At 44.7% G+C, this 21,898-nt stretch overlaps 1 protein-coding gene across 4 annotated transcripts in view; it reads left to right on the top strand.

Moving 5' to 3' along the window:
• Positions 1-21,898, top strand: part of AFF3 (ALF transcription elongation factor 3) — a 771,336-nt gene that overhangs the window by 623,448 nt on the left and 125,990 nt on the right. The gene's annotated exons all lie outside the window — the stretch shown is intronic.

The following is a 21,898-nucleotide window of genomic DNA, read 5'->3' as shown; positions in this document are numbered from 1 at the left end:
TGGGTCACAGTTACACCACTCTGTACTGATATATACAATAATATATATACTTTTCTTATTTTCTATAGCTTCTATACTGCTTGTCAGGACACATGTGTCACAGTTACACTGCTCTGTACTGATATATACAATAATATATATACTTTTCTTATTTTCTATAGCTTCTATACTGCTTGTCAGGACACATGTGTCACAGTTACACTGCTCTGTACTGATATATACAATAATATATATACTTTTCTATAGCTTCTATACTGCTTGTCAGGACACATGGGTCACAGTTACACCGCTCTGTACTGATATATACAATAATATATATACTTTTCTATAGCTTCTATAATGCTTGTCAGGACACATGGGTCACAGTTACACTGCTCTGTACTGATATATACAATAATATATATACTTTTCTTATTTTCTATAGCTTCTATAGTGCTTGTCAGGACACGTGTCACAGTACTGATATATACAATAATATATATACTTTTCTATAGCTTCTATACTGCTTGTCAGGACACATGGGTCACAGTTACACCACTCTGTACTGATATATACAATAATATATATACTTTTCTATAGCTTCTAGTATTACAGTGCAGCATTTTGGTGACCAACAGTATACATATATAGTACAGTACAGTAGGCCATTGCTATTGATATATTACTGGCATATAATTCCACACATTAAAAAATGGAGAACAAAAATGTGGAGGGTAAAATAGGGAAAGATCAAGATCCACTTCCACCTCATGCTGAAGCTGCTGCCACTAGTCATGGCCGAGACGATGAAATGCCATCAACGTCGTCTGCCAAGGCCGATGCCCAATGTCATAGTAGAGAGCATGTAAAATCCAAAAAACAAAAGTTCAGTAAAATGACCCAAAAATCAAAATTAAAAGCGTCTGATGAGAAGCGTAAACTTGCCAATATGCCATTTACGACACGGAGTGGCAAGGAATGGCTGAGGCCCTGGCCTATGTTCATGGCTAGTGGTTCAGCTTCACATGAGGATGGAAGCACTCATCCTCCCGCTAGAAAAATGAAAAGACAAGCTGGCAAAAGCACAGCAAAGAACTGTACGTTCTTCTAAATCACAAATCCCCAAGGAGAGTCCAATTGTTCCTGATAGTCAAATTGAAGATGTCACTGTTGAAGTACACCAGGATGAGGATATGGGTGTTGCTGGCGCTGAGGAGGAAATTGACAAGGAGGATTCTGATGGTGAGGTGGTTTGTTTAAGTCAGGCGCCCGGAGAGACACCTGTTGTCCGTGGGACGAATATGGCCTTGACATGCCTGGTCAAATTACAAAAAGAAATCACCTCTTCGGTGTGGAATTATTTTAACAGAAATGCGGACAACAGGTGTCAAGCCGTGTGTTGCCTTTGTCAAGCTGTAATAAGTAGGGGTAAGGACGTTAACCACCTAGGAACATCCTCCCTTATATGTCACCTGGAGCGCATTCATCAGAAGTCATTGACAAGTTCAAAAACTTTGGGTGACAGCAGAAGCAGTCCACTGACAACTAAATCCCTTCCTCTTGTAACCAAGCTCCTGCAAACCACAGCACCAACTCCCTCAGTGTCAATTTCCTCCTTAGACAGGAAAGCCAATAGTCCTGCAGGCCATGTCACTGGCAAGTCTGACGAGTCCTCTCCTGCCTGGGATTCCTCCGATGCATCCTTGAGTGTAGTTTTGGAAACTCTGCCATAGGTTATTAAATTTGCCCTGCTTTGTTAATAAGTGCTTATGTGGCGCTAGACTACAGGTGAACAATTTGTGTGTTGATCCATCTCTTTTTTTTTTTTAATATATGTTTATTCAAAAAAAGCAAATAGGCATTCAGTATTACAGGCAATATTATTGGTACAGATATGGTATGGCGTTTAGCAGTAAGAAATATATATCAAGGTACAGAACAAGAAGACAATAATCAGGAAAGTGGAGGCGGGCATCTCAAAACCACAGTAACAACAACATATAAATGTACTCGGAAATCAAAATAATTAAAATTAAAAGGAGGGCAGTCCTCTATCCAGAAGTTCTAAATTGTACCAAGTGGATAGTCTAACAGCTCTCCATATCGACTTCTTAGTCGAGTCTGGTAAGGTGCGTATGTAAGGCAACCATATATCAAAAAATGTATGTGATTTAGATTCAATGTCCAAAAAACACTCCGACCAATCCACTTGGAACAAGTAAAGAAGACAAGGTGTCACAAGAGTTAAAGATACAGGGTCAGACACAATCCACTCTGAAAGAATAGTTTTTTTTTGATGCTGCAGCAACTTTTGCTAAAAGGAGGCGATTACCTTTAGAAATAGAAAGGGGAATAGAAGAAGGAAGAAGAAGGAAAATGGTTCCATAGGGCCCAGGTCATATGAATCGTAAAGGGAATATGTAATACATTATTAATATAGGAACCCACATCATTCCACAAGGATTGTACGAAGGTACACGACCACATACAGTGTATCAAGTCTGCCTCAGGCGTAGAGCACTTAGTGACATAGTAACATAGTATCTAAGGTTGAAAAAAGACAATTGTCCATCGAGTTCAACCTATTTGTGGTCTCCTATGAAGGATTATTTTGTATAAAATTTTGACTGATGTTGATGACTGCCGTTACGTTTTACCCCTCTTTTTTATAATAACCATAGTGCTTGACTATGCCCCGTAACCCTGGATATCCTTATCCATCAGGAATTTATCTAACCCATTCTTAAAGGTGTTGACTGAGTCAGCCATTACAACTCCCTCAGGCAGAGAATTCCAAACACGTATCGTCCTTACCGTAAAAAAGCCTTTACGCCGTATTGTGCGGAATCTCCTCTCTTCTAACCGAAGTGAGTGTCCACGAGTTCTCTGTGTTGATCTAACCAAAAACAGGTCCTGCGCAAGATCTGTATATTGTCCCCTTATATATTTGTAGATGTTGATCATGTCCCCTCTTAATCTCCTCTTTTCCAGTGTAAACATGCCTAGTCTTGCAAGCCTTTCCTCGTATTCCAGCATCTCCATACCCTTAATTAGTTTGGTCGCCCGCCTCTGAACCTTTTCTAGCTCCAGGATATCCTTTTGTAGTATGGTGCCAGAATTGTACACAGTATTCAAAGTGTGGCCTCACAAGTGATTGATATAACGGGAGTATAATACTCTCGTCTCTAGCATCAATTCCCCGTTTTATGCATGCTAATATCTTATTAGCCTTCTTTGCTGCAGTCCTACTTTGGGTACTGCTGCTTAGTTTGCTATCTATGAGAACACCTAAGTCCTTTTCCAGTACAGAAGCAATTGGAGGTGTCTGATGCACCAGTCAGAAAGCGAAGTCTTGGAGTGTAATATGCCCTATGAAGCAATTTAAAGTTCATCTCTGCATATGATACAGAGATCAGCTGTTTATTTAGTGTTGTGCAGGATGCTATAATAGTCTTTAAGGGAATATCCAGAAACGTAATTGACCAGTTGGCGATGCCAGTAGTGAGGGTGGAGATAAAGTCCTCCCAGTGTGTGAGTAAATAAAGGAGGTAGTGGTCGGGGAACCCTGATTGGTCTGTGTTATAACATCTAACACATTGGACTTATCGGTGACAGTCAGTTGGGATAATAGTTTGGTAATATAGCTACGTATTTGGAAATATACAAATAGAGGGAAGCGCAAAGCTGGTAAGCGTTCCTGTAGTAAGGATGGAGAAATAATGGAGGAACAATCCTTGTCCAAGAATTGATATAGCATACGTAAACCCTGGAGGTGCCACAGTCCAATAATCCTATCAGATTCACCATGTTGAAAATCAGAGTTATGTAGTAATGGGAGAAATATAGTTCGGAGGAAGAAATCATGTCTTTTCCACAACACAATGTTAAGCCAGGGGTTAGTCTTTATCGAGTGGGAAATAAGTGTAGGCAATCTATGCAATAAGGACACTAAATTACAGTCAGGACTAAATGCTTGATCCAGTGTTGTGTCAGTATAAGAGTTATTTTCATCTATCCAATCCAGTGCAACTCTGTAATTAGCCGCTAAGGCATAATCCTGGATGCAGGGCAAGTTAATTCCACCCAAAGATAATGGCTGCTGCAATGTTGGCATCCCTTTTCGAAAAAGTGAAAGGAAGCATCTGGACTGCATAGAGCAAACAAGGGAAAGAGACCATCAAGTTACACCGTCCCAAATGGGAAAGCGGTAGATGTTTTCACTTTTCAAAATCAGCTAACCATAAAGAAGGCTATGTTTACTGAATACCAGTCCGCTGGCGCAGAGGGTATACGTAAACCTAAATAAACGATAAAATCACGAGCCCAACGGAAGGGGAAACCGAGACCCCCAGTCCAATTTTGCAGCATCATACAAGGCTAAAGCTTCAGTTTTGGTAAAATTAATTAGGAATCCAGAGACGTCATTAAATAGCTTCAATGTAGACAACAGTAATGGAAAAGCAGTCTGCGGGTAAAATAAAGAAGCAAGTCATCAGCAAAAGCCGACACCTTAACCTCATGCACACTAGAGATGAGCGGGTTCGGTTCTCCGAGATCCGAACCCCCCCGAACTTCACCCATTTTACACGGTTCCGAGGCAGCCTCGGATCTTAACCAGAACGCGCCCGAACGTCATCATCCCGCTGTCGGATTCTCGCGAGATTCGTATTCTATATAAGGAGCCGCGCGTCGTCGCCATTTTCACTCGTGCTTTGGAGATTGAACGAAGAGGACGTGGCTGCGTTCTCTCCCTGAAAAGCTCCGTAATCTGTGCTCAGTGTGCTGAAAATATCTGTGCTCAGTGTGCTGCAAATAATCTGTGCTCAGTGTGCTGAAAATATCTACGTTCTCTGCCTGAAAACGCTCCATATCTGTGCTCAGTGTGCTGCAAATATCTGATCAGTGTGCTGCATTGTGGGGACTGGGGACCCCCAGTATATAATAATATATACTTTTCTATAGCTTCTATACTGCTTGTCAGGACACATGGTCACAGTTACACCGCTCTGTACTAATATATACAATAATATATATACTTTTCTATAGCTTCTATACTGCTTGTCAGGACACGTGTCACAGTTACACCGCTCTGTACTGATATATACAGTAATATATATACTTTTCTATAGCTTCTATACTGCTTGTCAGGACACATGGGTCACAGTTACACCACTCTGTACTGATATATACAATAATATATATACTTTTCTTATTTTCTATAGCTTCTATACTGCTTGTCAGGACACGTGTCACAGTTACACTGCTCTGTACTGATATATACAATAATATATATACTTTTCTTAATTTCTATAGCTTCTATACTGCTTGTCAGGACACATGTGTCACAGTTACACTGCTCTGTACTGATATATACAATAATATATATACTTTTCTATAGCTTCTATACTGCTTGTCAGGACACATGGGTCACAGTTACACCGCTCTGTACTGATATATACAATAATATATATACTTTTCTATAGCTTCTATACTGCTTGTCAGGACACATGGGTCACAGTTACACTGCTCTGTACTGATATATACAATAATATATATACTTTTCTTATTTTCTATAGCTTCTATAGTGCTTGTCAGGACACGTGTCACAGTACTGATATATACAATAATATATATACTTTTCTATAGCTTCTATACTGCTTGTCAGGACACATGGGTCACAGTTACACCACTCTGTACTGATATATACAATAATACATATACTTTTCTATAGCTTCTAGTATTACAGTGCAGCATTTTGGTGACCAACAGTATACATATATAGTACAGTACAGTAGGCCATTGCTATTGATATATTACTGGCATATAATTCCACACATTAAAAAATGGAGAACAAAAATGTGGAGGGTAAAATAGGGAAAGATCAAGATCCACTTCCACCTTATGCTGAAGCTGCTGCCACTAGTCATGACCGAGACGATGAAATGCCATCAACGTCGTCTGCCAAGGCCGATGCCCAATGTCATAGTAGAGAGCATGTAAAATCCAAAAAACAAAAGTTCAGTAAAATGACCCAAAAATCAAAATTAAAAGCGTCTGATGAGAAGCGTAAACTTGCCAATATGCCATTTACGACACGGAGTGGCAAGGAATGGCTGAGGCCCTGGCCTATGTTCATGGCTAGTGGTTCAGCTTCACATGAGGATGGAAGCACTCATCCTCCCGCTAGAAAAATGAAAAGACAAGCTGGCAAAAGCACAGCAAAGAACTGTACGTTCTTCTAAATCACAAATCCCCAAGGAGAGTCCAATTGTTCCTGATAGTCAAATTGAAGATGTCACTGTTGAAGTACACCAGGATGAGAATATGGGTGTTGCTGGCGCTGAGGAGGAAATTGACAAGGAGGATTCTGATGGTGAGGTGGTTTGTTTAAGTCAGGCACCCGGGGAGACACCTGTTGTCCGTGGGACGAATATGGCCTTGACATGCCTGGTCAAATTACAAAAAAAAAATCACCTCTTCGGTGTGGAATTATTTTAACAGAAATGCGGACAACAGGTGTCAAGCCGTGTGTTGCCTTTGTCAAGCTGTAATAAGTAGGGGTAAGGACGTTAACCACCTAGGAACATCCTCCCTTATATGTCACCTGGAGCGCATTCATCAGAAGTCATTGACAAGTTCAAAAACTTTGGGTGACAGCGGAAGCAGTCCACTGACAACTAAATCCCTTCCTCTTGTAACCAAGCTCCTGCAAACCACAGCACCAACTCCCTCAGTGTCAATTTCCTCCTTAGACAGGAAAGCCAATAGTCCTGCAGGCCATGTCACTGGCAAGTCTGACGAGTCCTCTCCTGCCTGGGATTCCTCCGATGCATCCTTGAGTGTAACGCCTACTGCTGCTGGTGCTGCTGTTGTTGCTGCTGGGAGTCGATCGTCATCCCAGAGGGGAAGTCGGAAGACCACTTGTACTACTTCCAGTAAGCAACTGACTGTCCAACAGTCCTTTGCGAGGAAGATGAAACATCACAGCAGTCATCCTGCTGCAAAGCGGATAACTCAGGTCTTGGCAGCTGCGGTGGTGTTAAATGTGTGTCTGGTATCCACCGTTAATTCACAGGGAATTAGAGAATTGCTTGAGGTACTGTGTCCCCGGTACCAAATACCATCAAGGTTCCATTTCTCTAGGCAGGCGATACCGAGAATGCACACAGACGTTAGAAAAAGAGTCGCCAGTGTCCTAAAAAATGCAGTTGTTCCCAATGTCCACTTAACCACGGACATGTGGACAAGTGGAGCAGGGCAGACTCAGGACTATATGACTGTGACAGCCCACTGGGTAGATGTATTGCCTCCCGCAGCAAGAACAGCAGCGGCGGCACCAGTAGCAGCATCTCGCAAACGCCAACTCGTTCCTAGGCAGGCTACGCTTTGTATCACCGCTTTCCATAAGAGGCACACAGCTGACAACCTCTTACGGAAACTGAGGAACATCATCGCAGAATGGCTTACCCCAATTGGACTCTCCTGGGGATTTGTGACATCAGACAATGCCACCAATATTGTGCGTGCATTACATGTGGGCAAATTCCAGCACATCCCATGTTTTGCACATACATTGAATTTTGTGGTTCAGAATTTTTTTAAAAACGACAGGGGCGTGCAAGAGGTGCTGTCGGTGGCCCGAAGAATTGCGGGCCACTTTCGGCATTCAGCCACCGCGTGCCGAAGACTGGAGCACCAGCAAACACTCCTGAACCTGCCCCGCCATCATCTGAAGCAAGAGGTGGTAACGAGGTGGAATTCAACCCTCTATATGCTTCAGAGGATGGAGGAGCAGCAAAAGGCCATTCAAGCCTATACATCTACCTACGATATAGACAAAGGAGGGGGAATGCACCTGACTCAAGCGCAGTGGAGAATGATTTCAACGTTGTGCAAGGTTCTGCAACCCTTTGAACTTTCCACACGTGAAGTAAGTTCAGACACTGCCAGCCTGAGTCAGGTCATTCCCCTCATCAGGCTTTTGCAGAAGAAGCTGGAGAGATTGAAGGAGAAGCTAAAACGGAGCGATTCCACTAGGCATGTGGGACTTGTGGATGGAGCCCTTAATTCGCTTAACCAGGATTCACGGTTGGTCAATCTGTTGAAATCAGAGCTCTACATTTTGCCCACCGTGCTCGATCCTAGGTTTAAAGCCTACGTTGTATCTTTCTTTCCGGCAGACACAAGTCTGCATATGTTCAAAGACCTGCTGGTGAGACACTTGTCAAGTCAAGCGGAACGTGACCCGCCAACAGCTCCTCCTTCACATTCTCCCACAACTGGGGCTGCCAGGAAAAGGCTAAGAATTCCGGGCCCACCCACTGGCGGTGATGCAGGGCAGTCTGGAGCGAATGCTGACATCTGGTCCAGACTGAAGGACCTGCCAACGATTACTGACATGTCGTCTACTGTCACTGCATATGATTCTGTCACCATTGAAAGAATGGTGGAGGATTACATGAGTGACCGCATCCAAGTAGGCACGTCAGACAGTCCGTACGTATACTGGCAGGAAAAAGAGGCAATTTGGAGGCCCTTGCACAAACTGGCTTTATTTTACCTAAGTTGCCCCCCCTCCAATGTGTACTCCGAAAGAGTGTTTAGTGCAGCCGGTCACCTTCTCAGCAATCGGCGTACAAGGTTATGTGGAGAAGATGATGTTCATCAAAATGAATTATAATCAATTCCTCTGTGGAGACATTCACCAGCAATTGCCTCCAGAAAGTACACAGGGACCTGAGATGGTGGATTCCAGTGGGGACAAATTAATAATCTGTGAGGAGGGGGATGTACACAGTGAAAGGGGTGAGGAATCGGATGATGAGGAGGAGGTGGACATCTTGCCTCTGTAGAGCCAGTTTGTGCAAGGAGAGATTGATTGCTTCTTTTTTGGTGGGGGCCCAAACCAACCAGTCATTTCAGCCACAGTCGTGTGGCAGACCCTGTCACTGAAATGATGGGTTTGTTAAAGTGTGCATGTCCTGTTTATACAACATAAGGGTGGGTGGGAGGACCCAAGGACAATTCCATCTTGCACCTCTTTTTTATTTTTATTTATCTCTGCATCATTTGGGGCTAATTTTTTTAAGTGCCATCCTGTCTAACACTGCAGTGTCACTCCTAGATGGGCCAGGTGTTTGTGCCGGCCACTTGGGTCACTTAGCTTAGTCATCCAGCGACCTCGGTGCAAATTTTAGGACTAAAAATAATATTGTGAGGTGTTCAGAATAGACTGGAAATGAGTGGAAATTATGGTTATTGAGGTTAATTATACTATGGGATCAAAATGACCCCCAAATTCAATGATTTAAGCTGTTTTTGATGGGTTTTTGAAAAAAAACACCCGAATCCAAAACACACCCGAATCCGCCCAAAAAATTTCAGGGAGGTTTTGCCAAAACGCGTCCGAATCCAAAACACGGCCGCGGAACCGAATCCAAAACCAAAACACAAAACCCGAAAAATGTTCGGTGCACACATTGCACACCAACAAAAATGCCTCTCCATGTGGTGTTTCTAAGAAATGTACGGATTAGGGGATCCAGGGCAAGATTAAAAAGCAATGGGGAGAGAGGCCATCCCTGTTGTGTACCTCTCTGTAAAGTAAAGGAGGGAGAATTAACACCATTAATAGTTAAGTGAGCTGTCGGCTGGGCATAAAGCATACGGAAAATACTAGTGAAGCGTGGCCCAAACTGTTGCACATGCAACACACGCAATATATGCGACCAGGAAACACGATCGAATGCTTTATCTACGTCACAGCTGACCACAATAGCTTTTGTATTGTGAAAATATCTATTACCATAGCAGCGAGCAGCGTACGAATATTGGGGGTAATTCCAAGTTGATCGCAGCAGGAATTTAGTTAGCAATTGGGCAAAACCATGTGCACTGCAGGGGAGGCAGATTTAACACGTGCAGAGACAGTTAGATTTGCGAGGGTTATTTTATTTCTGTGCAGGGTAAATACTGGCTGCTTTATTTTTACACTGCAAATTAGATTGCAGATTGAACACACCCCACCCAAATCTAACTCTCTCTGCACATGTTATATCTGCCTCCCCTGCAGTGCACATGGTTTTGCCCAATTGCTAACTAAATTCCTGCTGCGATCAACTTGGAATTACCCCCATTATGCACAGATGTGCGACCCCGTACAAATCCCGTCTGAGCAGGATGTAGTATTCTAGGTAACACCAATTGAAGACGTGAAGCAATTAATTTAGTAAATAACTTGAAATCTTGATTGAGAAAAGAGATTGGGCTATATGATTGTACTAAAGCGGGATCCTTACCTGGTTTCGGGAAGACAACTATCCTAGCATCATTAAAACCACATGGGGGAGAATGACCAGTCAATAAGGAGTTAAACAAGGTGTGGAGATGGGGCATTAAATGGGACGAAAGGAGCTGATAGTATTCAGCTCCAAAACCATCAGGGCCAAAGACTTGCCTTTCGGGAGCGATTTAATTAAGGATTGGAGTTCAGGTTCCGTAACTGGAACACTCAAAGAGTCCCGCTCTACTTTAGTTAACGTAGGAAGTTGTGCGTCGGCAAAGAATTCCATACCTAAAGTGGGAGAGTCCGGAGGAGCCGTGTAAAGCTCCTGAAAATAACGTAGGAAAAGTTCAGAGATAAGCGAGGCTTCTGTGATGGGAGCATGGGAATCTGTGTTAAGCTGTAAAATATAAGAAGGTGAATTATACATGTTCATCAATATGTCCAGTAATCTGTCAGGTTTATTAAAACCCCTAAAATATCTGTTACGCTGGGCATTTGAGTATTGAGCATGTTCCGTGCACAGGGCCCCATACGCATGTTTTGCGGCAAGATAAGTTTGTCTATTATGTGGAGATTCATGAAGCAGCAACGCATCATAAGCCTTCGCCAGGAAACAACTCAATTCATCTAATTTGGCAGTCAGTAATTTGTGTTTCCTGGACACATACTCAATAATCTGGCCACGGATCACTGGTTTAGATGCTGCCCAAAACAAATTAATATAATCTAAATTAGTCATGTGATTCAGAAAAGCTTGTTCAAGATGGTTACGAAAATCAGTTGATTTATGTAGATAACTAGGAAATCTCCAATTGTATGATGTCAAAAGGGGGGTCTCTAAGAATAAGGTGAACCAAACAGGGGCTACACCTGAATCCGCTACACACTGATACAGAGAGATGGATATCAACCAAAAATCTATCCGTGAGGATGTATGATGGGGGTGGGAATAGAAGGAGTATTCGCGAGCAGTAGGATGTTGGCACCTCCAGGGATCACAGAGTTGTAAAGAATCAAGTAACAGCTGTAAGGAATGTGCAGAAGTGTGTCTGTCGCCTCCGGTAGTGGAGGATCTATCCAAGCCTAGAGAAAGTACAGTATTGAAGTCCCCACCCAATATAATAGTATCTTAAGAAATAAGAAAGCAGCCTTCAGGGTCAGTCCGCGTTTCATGAATAGTAAAAGGTAAATGTTTTCTAAACCATATAAGGACCCCCTCTACATTTAGCCGTGAATGAGGCAACCTTATATTCACCCAGCCATTTATCCCTAAGGACATTAGGATCTTTTATTTCCCAGTGGGTTTCCTGGAGAAATGCTACATCAGGTTTGAGGCGTTTGAGATGGGTTAAAACTTTACGCCTTTAGATTGGGGAGTTCAACCCCTCCACATTCCATGACAAAAATTTAAGACATTTTTGTACCCTGGTAGAAGTAGTGAGGGAAGCAGCCATATCAACATATACTCATCCTCGGCAAGAAAAAGAACATGAGTTGAAATTGTGATCGTCCCGTAGCTGTACCAGCGAGCAGGCAGTGGGGACACAATAACAGCCTAGAACGCCATATTTTCACTAAGAAATTAGAGTAAGACATGCCTGTAATATACCAAATAAAATGTCAGAAACAGTGGTTTTAGCTTTTGTAGAACCGGAAAAGGCGAGTCAAGAGGACGCCTATACAACCCATAAATATCAAACAGCCAAGAAGAAGAAAAATGAGAGAGAAAAGGAAGTGGTCAAAACCCAAGGCGGGTCCAGAGCCGCCCAGTGGCTAAATGGCAAGGAAAAGCAACAATAGGGTGTAGGGGGAGAAGGAAAAGTCAGCCCGTTGAAAATCACATTAGTAAATTGACAGTATAAAGTAAACAATATGGCAAAAGCCATAACTTAAATAACCTGAATGTAAAACAGATATAGGATATAATGTCCGGTGGTCACATACAGTCAGTCGCCATCAGATGTACGTGTCGGAGAGGGGCGGACGAGAGTGAGTCCACAAAGTTCTTCGCAGCGTGTGGAGATTCAAAAAAGAACATTTTCCCATTGTGAGACACCCTCAATTTTGCAGGATATAATATGGCGAAGCGTAGATTCATGGCGAACAGTTGTTTGCAAATCGGAGCATATTCCCATTGTTTCATGGCAACCATGTAAGAAAAGCCTTGGAACAACAACAATTTGGCATTCCGAGTGTTTCTTGAAAGCCTCAAAGAGTTGGACCTTACCTTATCCGCATAATTTAGCAACTTCATTATTACCGGGCGGGGTCTATCCTGAGAGGCCTGTCTGTTAGGGCCAATTCTGTGAACACGCTCCACAATCAACGAACTAGAACTAAAAGTTGCACCCAGTTCTTGTGGAAGCCAATCCGAAACCAGTTTCATGAGTTCAGCAGGCTTCACCGATTCAGGAAGACCGATGATGCGGACATTGTTCCTTAGATTTCTGTTCTCCAAATCTTCCAGCCTATCCTGCATGAAATCTACCATTTTTTTATGTTTAGATATGGTAGTGTGCACAGTGGTCAACTCATCTTCCAAATTCGAAATCCTCTGTTCCGCCTCAGATAGTTGCTGCTCATGTTGCGTGAGTTGAGTAAGGGCAGAGTCCAATGAATTTTGGAGAGGGGCCAATTTTTGATCAAGCAGTATAGCAAGAAGTGGTGTAAGTTCCCTTGTAAGGAACGAGCTGGTCACCTCTGAAGTGGGAACAATCAATTCCGGTAATTTCAGGACTATTGCTGGGACCAGCGGCAGGTGAGACAGGGGAGGCAGGAGCGGAGAGTTCCTTACCATGTCCCTTCCCGGTTTGGTTACCCCGAAGTCCCCGGACTGGCTTCCAGAGGCGCGTAGCTAAGGTTTTTGGAGCCCAGGGCAAGATTAGGAATGGCGCCCTCCCCCCCCCAAAAAAAAAAAATGGCTGCAAAGAAACCGTGTGCACGCGCCGATAATATGGCCGTAGTCACATACCAGAAGCGGTGTGGTGACTGAAAATGGGGCGTGCCAACATGACACGCCACCTGTTTCACGTCACACTAGGAACATTCTTTTCAATTCAACACGCACCTTACCTGTATGATGGTTTCTCACAAAACGGAACCTCTGAAGAAATGTATCCTCTTAGGCAAACGGCATCTTTAGTTGTTATTCACTATTCATGTACGAGATCACATCGTCCAGAAGATGCCTGTTTGTGAAGGAATATTAACAGCAGTTCAACAAGGCTCACATCCTGCACCCTGTGTCTCATCCTGCCCCCTGGCACACTATCATCTCCCCCTCATGTCATCTTTCAGTCACATCATCACCTCCCCCTGCATCATCTCTCAACCACACCATCACTTCCTCCTTCAACGTCTCTCAGCACACCATCACCTTCCCCCACGCGTTGTCTCTCAGCACACCACCATCTCCTCCTGCGTCATTACTCAGCACACCATCATCTCTCCCTTTGATGTCACTCAGCACACCATCATCTCCCGCTGCGTCGTCACTCAGCACACCATCACCTACCCCTGCATCATCATTCAGCACACCATCACACTCTGTGTCTCTGTGTGTGTGTGTGTGTCCCCACACACACTTCTAACCCCTTCTTTTGAGTCACCTCCCCCCTTGTAATCCTATCACTGTGGCATTCCTCACCCCCTTACCATCTGGGAGGCAGGAGCTAGGAACCGTGAGCAGTTGGGCACTATGTGCGAGGTCCCGCGTGACAGGCAGCACGGGCACATCATGCACCCCAGCAATCTCCCCTTCCCTCCATAGACGGACACAACACAGACATTTCCCTCAGCTCCCCCCCCCCATCCCTCCATAGTAAAACAGACACAGCACCAACATTGCCTCCAGCAAACCCTCCCCCTTCATAGACAGATCAATACCACCATCCCCCCTTCCTTAGACAGAGTAGCACCATCTTTCCCCCTAGCAACGCCCCTCTCCTCCATAGACAGACATAGTACCAACATTCTCCCCGTGCCCATAGACAGCACCATCAACCCCCCAAACCCCCTCCCCCCCCTCCCCCTGCGACATGGGCACTATCATTCACCCTGGTCAAACTTTGTCCTGACTCACCGATATAAAGAGTACCTGAGTGCAGGCATCTCCCCAGCACCGAGCCCAGGTCTCAGCCAGGGTGTGGCCTCCATCATACTGCTACAGGGGACGCTGGAGGAGGAGAGGAGACTGGCCCAAAGCAGCAGCATACACAGCACAGAGACCGAGCCCCCGGCCAGCAGCAGCACTATGCACAATACAGCTGCTGCGGGAGCTGAACCCCAGCCGGAGCGACACATGACACAGGGCTCTCACTCCCTGCAGCTAGTGGTGACCGCAGCAGCAGCAACTTCTTCCAGCAGCAGCAGCATGTCCCCACTGGCTGCATGTCAGCCCTGACAGCTGGGGGAGGCAGATTATAGATGCTGCTGTAGAGCGTGATGATGGGGAGAGCCCCGAGGCATGTCAGTCAATCAGCAGGATGAGTCAGTGAATGCCGCTGGCCGGAAGTTATGAGGAGCCTGAGAGGAGCTGCACCCCCCACAGTGCTCAAATGCCACCGAGCACCACATCCACGGGTCTAACTCGGCGGCGCAGTGTAGGTGAGAGGGCGGCAGCAGCAGTACAATGACGGAGGCGGATGGGTGAAGCAGGTACGATGCCCTGGCCGGCGGCGCCCCCTTCTGCTGGGCCTGCCACGGTGCCCAGGGCACATGCCCTGCTCGACCCCCCTTAGTTACGCCTCTGCTGGCTTCGCCACAAACTTACCCATAAGAGCGGCAGTAGGGAATAGTAATCAGAGTCAGGCAGTCTGAGGCGTTGAAATGGTGATGAATCCAAACAATGCCTAGATAAGAGTGTGAGCAGGAGAATGAGAGATTCCGCAAAGCTCCAATAGTTAGCACAGTAAATGATGAGGGAGAGCTGTAATGCAGTGTGTCTCCAGCAACAGCTCCAATAGCATGTATCAGCCTGTGACTTGTGAGGAGACAGCCTCTGCTGTATATTGTGCAGCTGTAACAATACTGGCCAGCCAGCAATATAGTGGTAGCAGGGGTGGGTGCCTGAATGGTCACCTCTACACCTTAAGAGCACATTCAGGCAAGGGGGGGTATGGGGAGAGAAGCCACAGCGCAGCTGAAACTCAGTGAGAGGAGAGAGCCGCTGCAGCAGCAGCAGCGACTGGCCGATTCAAGATCGCGGCCGTGGCAGCGCCCTACCGATGCAGGGCTTGGATTCGGTGTTCTGGAGGAGCGGGGAGGTGGTGAGTCCCTGCAGCCGATGCCAGGACCCTTACAGGCGCTGGAGGTGTCAATGGCCAGGGTTTCTCGCACTCTACCGCTCGTGGGTGACAGCCGAGACGAGAGTCAGCGGGGATCTCTGCAGCCGTGGGATCTAGCAGCTGTGGGATCTAGCAGCCGTACAGTGCGGTCTGCCCCCAGAAGTCGATCCATCTCTTCTTAAGAACACAATAAGTTTTTTAATTTTGTCAACATTTAAGAGTGTTTTTTTTTTCTTCATAGATTTTCAGTGAATGGATTACCTGGCTCAGGCATACTCATCCACTTTTTTTTTCTCAAGGATCTCTGAGGGGTAGTTCAAGGGCCATAAATGTGCACCACTAAGTCATAGGGGGGCAGGACCATGATGATTATCACACACTCACCTGCAGACTTCAAGGGTGCAGCATGCGGGATCTGGGACGGTTGTCTTCTTTCCTAGAAGAGTATGGTCCTAGGCACCTGTAAAAGCCTGACTCCAATCCTTATGACAATTTTATATACAGTACCCTCACAAAATTACTCAAAGTTGTATAAAATCCATACCCACAATACAAATATAAATGTATGAAATAGTAACTTTACTTATACCATACATCCCAACTTTTGAACAACTAGAAGGCTGCGGCCGAACAGGGGGAGCGGCCTAGACAGAAGGGGCAGGGTCTCGACACACCCATTTGCGCACGGCATCTAATTCAGTGATCACAGGCTGCTTTGCAGAACAGAGCAGCGGTGATCACTGGCTCTCCCAACTGCTCCCCCGCCCGCGGGACACTGCGACCTGCGGGTGGGACAACGGGACAGTGTCCAATTAGCAGGACTATTCTGCTGGAATCGGGACAGTGGGGAGGTATGCTTATAAAATGATATAGCATATCTTCAGTTATAATCGTATACACTGAACAGTTAACAGTCCAACATAGATGATATAATATATGTGTGCATATACATTAACATACATTACTGATAAATTGTTCTGTCTCATAAAAATGTGTCATTTTGTTCCTTATGTACAGTTTGTGTGTATATCCCATATTCCATTACTATTCTTATGTTATCAGCATAAGCTCTGCTTTCCCATATAGCCCAGTGATACCCTAATATAATCTAGCATACATTCCTAGGCTATAGCAATCTACCACAGATTCAAGTTTGAGGGCCACACAACGCAGCCTCCAACATGTATCTGGTTGCCTATAACGGCCTTTTCACATACTGTAACTGTTGGTCTTAACACATACGAGATGTGGCTATTCAATAACAAGACTTATGCTATCATTTATGTTTAATTATAGTAAGTACATTTTAGCTCCATTCCCCTTCTATGTACTTCCCTTCTGCATCCACACACCGATGCATTCTTATTTTCAATAGCTCATTTCTGTAGTCTGTCTGAACAGCTCCATCGTTTTCTTCTTTTACCTCAGTAACTAATGCAAAACAGGTTCCATTTAATACAGATTGACTTTAGGGAAAATAAAGAAGTCACATGGTGCTAGATCTGGGAAGTATGGAGGGTGTTCTACCACTGCAATCTGTTTCTCGGCCAAATACTGCTTCACAGAGAGAGGTGTGGTCTGGTGCATTGTCCTGATGTAGGATAAAAAACATTTTTCCTCAACTCTGGACACTCTATGATTCTTTCTTGAAAAGTTTCTAGAACATTTTTGTAGTAATGTTGATTAACTGTTGCGCCTTCTGGTATCCAGGAAATTCCATGTTTCATCGCAGGTAACAACTTTATCTAAAAAATGCAAATCCTCTTGTATGTATTCCATAATGTCTGTACAACGGGGGTTATTCAGGTTTGTTAGCAAACCAAGAGAGTTAGCAATTGGGCAAAACCATGTAGCACTGTAGATAGGGGGTATCTAAACTGCAATTTAAATTTCAGTTTGAACCCCCTGTTTTGTTCATATGTTTGTAAATCCAGTCATCAGGACACAGAGACATGTGAGTTCACTGCTGTGCTGTTTATTCCATCCCCAACTCCAGGCACACTGCACTCTGGACCACCCACTTCCCAGCATCCCCCTGGTCCTAGGGACCATCACTGAAGATTCAGGCTTACACATGTTAGTAAGGGAATGTCTACAAATATTAAGCATTCTAATACACTAACATCACCCCACCCCCCACCCTTCATTCAAATCTACATCTTTGCACATGTTACATCTGCCCCACCTGCAGTGCATCATGGTTTTGCCCAATTGCTAACTTTTTTGCTTTGCTAACCTGAATAAGGACCCAGTTCACTTTCGCTTTTCTTTCTGCTCGGCAGTGAGCAGCCTTAGCACAAACTTTTGTCATGTTTATATCTTGATGCAAAACTTGCCGATCAGTTTCTTAGTCGGTTGACCCTTTCTTCTATCATTCATATGCTCGACAGTTCGAACAATTTTCTCAATTTGTTCCATATTTTCATTTGGTTTTTTTATGTGCAAGGCCTTCCATTTTCAACATCCTCATGACAGTCACAAAATGTTTTGTGCCACTCAAATGTGCATGTGGCATACAATTTGCCCCATAAGCCTCGCTTAGCAGACAGAAAGATTTGGTGGGCGTTTTGTTTAGTTTAACCAACTGTTTCAAGTTAACAAGTTGCTCGACTTTTGAACTAAGCATTTTTCTGATGCACAGGAAAAACACAACTTCTACTAATGCCGTGTGACCACAAACTCTGTGCGAGTGGGGTGAAACTTGCAAAACCATTTGGGATAGTCCGAAGAATGTTCCCCCACTTCCTTTGTACTCATGCAGTATGGTTTATTTTTTTACAAGATAATGTTGTTATTTATAATCTCATTATGTAGTTACTTATTTCGGGTTGGGTCACAACACCATGACCCACCCCGATCAGCGGCAGCCAGCACTGCATCAGAACAGGACTGACACTAAGGAGGTTTATCAGTCACCTCACCTGTCTGGGCGCCTTCAGGAGGTGTGGTTTGGTGGGGCAGTAGTATCTTGTGACATTGCGCATTGCGGCATCACACAGCGCGGAGGAGGTGCCAAGACACTATGTGGTGCAAGATCGGGTAGTGAAACTTTCCACTGCACTGCCACAGATTTATGCAGCTGTTCTATCCACGGATGGACAGATGGAGGTGTGGCAGCGTGTGGTCAGGGGAGCGAGGCCTTGGATGGCCGCTGACAGATTGTTAATGCAGGAATTAAAATAATTCTACAGCAGCACTGCAGATGTTGTCGACCTATTTTGATGGGTCGTCTACAGCTGCAGTTCAATTGTTAATCTGGCCCTGTATATATGGTATAAATAGTGAGAATTTTAGAGTGAACAGCAAGCAGGGCATGCACTTCTGTGCCCAAAAAAGGGGGTGTGGTCGGATGGGTAAAGGGTAAATGTTGACCATTTTCATGTTGACCTTTTGACCCTGTCTACCTTTTGTACCTGTTGCCCTAATGCATGTCGACCTATTGACTCTACCTAGGCACTGTCAGTCCTTTATACCACACCCTATCACTGCATTATTGCTGACTCAGGTCCTTCCATTATCGGTTTGTGGCTTCTTGCTTGTCCCCACCTTTCTCCCTACACCATTACACTTTCCATGTTGCATGTAGCTCTGCCCTTACTGACATAATCACTGAAGTATACAGCATACCTGTTACCTGCCTACTGTCCTGATTAAGCAGGATAATCTAGTTTTGGTACATATGGATGTGAGGTATCTCCTAGTGTTACTTTTCCTTTAAATACCACGCTTACTGTATGGTGTTTAAGTGACGGAGATGGAAGAGGTGGATAAAGATGCCATGGGACCCTAGACATCGATACTGGTTAAATATACCCCAGCCCTTATTTTGAAACAGGTCTATTATTAGAATTCATAAAGCTCCTGCATTCCTAGGTTCTTTTCCATAATGACAGATCTTGTAACATATTCTTCCAAAATGTCTGGGAGGCTCCCAAATCTCGTGTGCCTCTCCCGGACAGCCAGGAGAGTAGTTAAGTCTCCCGGAGCCTGCCCACAGGCGCCCGGAGCCTGCCCAAAGCCACCCAGTGCCAACCACTTCCTGAGTGTAATGAGCAGTCTGAGTAGCCAATAATACCATCATGGCCCCACTCCTGTTTTACAGTGACAGTATTTTCTGCATTGTTTAGCAAGGGATGGAACCATGATGATGCACCGGCCTCTTCTGTTGCACCATGTCCCCTCCCGGAAGGGGCAGACAGGAGTTGGCAAGTATGTAATATAGTTAATATGCATAATTATGTAATAGTTATAACTGTTTTAGGGACTCCTTTGTCCTTAATAAAGCCTCCTGTTATTCTGTAATTCTCTGGTACGTTTCTCTATAGGAATTTACATTTTGCATACTAAAGAGGATAATGATAACTGATAATAAAATGATTGATTGGTATTGCCCATGGCAACTAATCAGATTTTAGCTATAATTTACCTATAGATTGTAAGCTTGCTAGCAGGGCTCTCTTACATCTTTGGGCCTAATTCAGAGCCGATCGTAGATGTGCAAAAAAAAATGCACATCTACGACCAAAATCTCTTACATGCGGGAACTAGCTACCTCCAGCGCAGTCCGGAGTCGGCACCCACCACAGCCAGAGACCGCTCTGTACCTGCTGTGGTGAATGGGCATCGTCACCTGCTGCTGTCGAAATCGTCAGCTGCAGGTGTCGGAACGGTCAGCGATGCTGACCGTTCATACATTGCCCACGCATGTCGGCCTGCTATCTTTTAGATAGCAACACCGATATGAACAGGGGCCCCTGTCATTGTGCCCGCACTGCAGCCATCATACATGGGGGGAAGCAGTATAGAGCACATAACGTGCGCTGATAACGCTTCTCCCCCATAGCGCAAGTTCATACATTTACCCCATTATGTCAAGTAGAGCACCTTACCGCCCTCTAGGAGAGGAGAGTGTTGAGAGAGGAGTGGAGTGCAGTGCAGTGCGTAGCCTCCTGACCCGAAACTCACTGCAGGACAAGAGAGGGGGCGCGCGACGGGAGTGCAGCACACGGGGATAGACTCTGCCCAGCATTGACTATTATGAAGTGACCAACGGCAGAGGCTCCCACTCGTCAGAGTTTGGGACTGCAGAGTGCGTCCGCGGCTATCAGTGTGGGTATAAGCGGCCATTCGGGGGGTGTGTAGGAGGTGTGCCCACAGGGCAAATGTGCTCTGGGCAAAACAACATCTGCATACACCTAGTTACGACCCTGATATACAATCCCACCTACAATTCAAATTAATTAATTAGTCTTGTGGATGATACGGCCCTGCACTCACCTTCTATTTCTGAAAAAAGTTTGGCTATCGGATTGGCTAATAAACAGGGTACACACATAGTCAGAAATGTGTGGGTCCCATAGCAGCATTTTGAGGGGCCCATGCCCCAATGCTTCTAGAGAGAGAACGCTCTTCAAAGCGGTTGTTCATTGTATGCCCCATAGTAATGTCCGAGTTAATTTTATGCTTCATAGTAGTGACTTATACATTATACCACATTGTGTCGCCAGTTCATATTATGCCGCATTGTCATATAATGCCACATTGTAGAGATCCCTGTTCCTATTATACAAAACTGTAGTGCCCCCGGTTCATATTATGCCACTTTGTACTGCCCCCCAGATAATATTACCCCACATTACAGTGCCACCGGTTCATATTATGTAACATTATAATGCCTCAGTTTCAGAGCCGGCCTCAGGTCTGCTAGCACACTGTGCAAGAAATTGTAGCGTGCCCCCCCCCATCCAACCATATCCATAATTAACTTTATTATTATTATTATTGTCCCATAGGGAAAAAAAACACACATTGGCCCCGTAGGAAAATATAAAGCACATGTTACTATACCCAACTTCCCACAGCAGACTAATCTGACCTCCATGAGTGGAGATCTTCTTCTTAATTTCATTACACTGTCCCTTTGGTGGAAAAGCCCTAATCTCATCTCAATCCCCGCCCAACAGCTTACTTCACAAAAACTGTAATAGTTTAAAACTGTAATAACTTTGATAGTGCTGGATTCACTGATCACTTCTGATGGGTGTGTGAAGGTAAAATGGGAGCAAGGGCAATGGATTCTATAAGCTTGGAGCTTTACTGAAACAGAGAGCCTGAGACTGCAAGATAATGAGCGCAAACGAGTCTCCCATACCCTCCAACATTTTACACATAAAAATTGGTACAAATTCGAAAAGGGGCGTGGCCACGGGTAAAGGGTGTGTGGTCACGCCCCTTTTCCTATACTTTCAATGGAAGTTTGGATAGCCAAAAATCGGTACAGACCATTAAAGAAAGGTACTGTACCTGGCAAAAAGGTACAGTTGGAGGGTATGGTCTCCCTTTTCAGTCC

This window comes from Pseudophryne corroboree, chromosome 2, assembly GCF_028390025.1.
Source record: "Pseudophryne corroboree isolate aPseCor3 chromosome 2, aPseCor3.hap2, whole genome shotgun sequence".
NCBI classification, from domain to species: domain Eukaryota; kingdom Metazoa; phylum Chordata; class Amphibia; order Anura; family Myobatrachidae; genus Pseudophryne; species Pseudophryne corroboree.
The sequence above is the reverse complement of the archived record's forward strand: the minus strand, read 5'-3'. Positions and strand labels throughout refer to the sequence as shown.